This window comes from Sinocyclocheilus grahami, unplaced genomic scaffold (assembly GCF_001515645.1).
Source record: "Sinocyclocheilus grahami isolate Dianchi unplaced genomic scaffold, SAMN03320097.WGS_v1.1 scaffold2014.1, whole genome shotgun sequence".
Taxonomy (NCBI): Eukaryota; Metazoa; Chordata; class Actinopteri; order Cypriniformes; family Cyprinidae; genus Sinocyclocheilus; species Sinocyclocheilus grahami.
Window position 1 is genome coordinate 94891 of NW_015507193.1, and position 1429 is coordinate 96319.

Here is a 1429-nt window from a genome sequence, read left to right on the forward strand (position 1 = left end):
GTTTCATTTCGTAATTATGTTGCGTTTTTGGTGTATTTTATAGTTCTATTGTCAGTCACAGCATGTCGGAGAAAACGCCTTTTGTGGCCCATGACAATCAAAGTAAACATTACATGACAAGTAAAGGTTAAACGATTGCATGCAGAAATGTTATTCATTTTAAGGTTTAACGTGAAGTTGTGTTTAACATTATGTAGGCATATTCTTGGAAACGAGCTGACAGCAGAAATCACACAACAAAACGAAATGTTATCATTTCATAAGTAAATGAGTAAACTATTTAATAATGCAATTGAAAACCAGGTAATTCATGACAACTAAAAATGAATGCCGCGATTTCAATATTCATAAGGATTAATTTTTAGGTGTCGTCAATACGTCAGTTTTGTACGTTTAAATGCTGAAAATACATCAGTATTGTACGTTTTAGTGCCTGTAAAAACGTACGGAAATGTATGTTTTATAGAACTACATTTTACATAAAATACATACAAATTATCATGAGATCACGTTGGTCATGCAGGCATTCATATGAGAAGTTTAACAGAAAATTAGTCATTCAAAGAAAAAAATATATTTTTGAAGATGAATAATTTAGCCTACAGCAGAACAGAAGAAGAGTTTTAGAACATTTATAAGCAGGCCACAGAGAAGGCTGCATCAGTGGGCCTGGATCCTCCATCTGAGGTCCCTGGACAAGCTAGGAGGAGGAAAGTGACAGAGAAGTTCAAGTTTGCTGCCACATCAGCAAAGACTGACCATGCTTTCCCAACTTTGCAGGAGTATTACCGTGTTAAAGTGTATTACGTTTTTGTGGACACAATGATACAAGAGCTTCAGAGACGCTTTAAAGGAGGAGATAATTCCATATGGGAAATGTTGCATGTCTTCCATTGCCTGGTAGTCCCAGAGAACTGGAAAACAGCAAGCATTCCAACATCAGCACTCCAAGCTGTGAAGAAACTGTGCCATTTCTATAACGTTGAAGAGGAAGACAAATTGCTGACAGAACTGAAGGTCTTCCATACTTCATGCTTGTGCCCACCACCAGTCAATGTGTCATCTATTCTTTCAGCTGTCAAGGAAAACAATGCACATCTAGTTTTTCCCAACATGACTGAGCTGCTGAAAACATATGGCACACTTCCGGTGTCCACAGCAACTGTGGAACATTCCTTCTCAAAACTGAAGCTGGTGAAAACCAAACTTGGCAGCCTTTACAAAGAGGAGAGATGACCAACATGACCAACAGGAAATTGCTGTTATAATTTATAAATGCCTACAACAACTCGCCCTCCACTTATTGGTAAGATAAATGCTACTCTGTGATATTTAGTAGGTGCCAACAGAATGAACACACACACACACATTTTAGATTTTTTTTTTTTTTTTTTTTTTTTTAAAAAAAAAAAAAACAAAAAATTTGAAA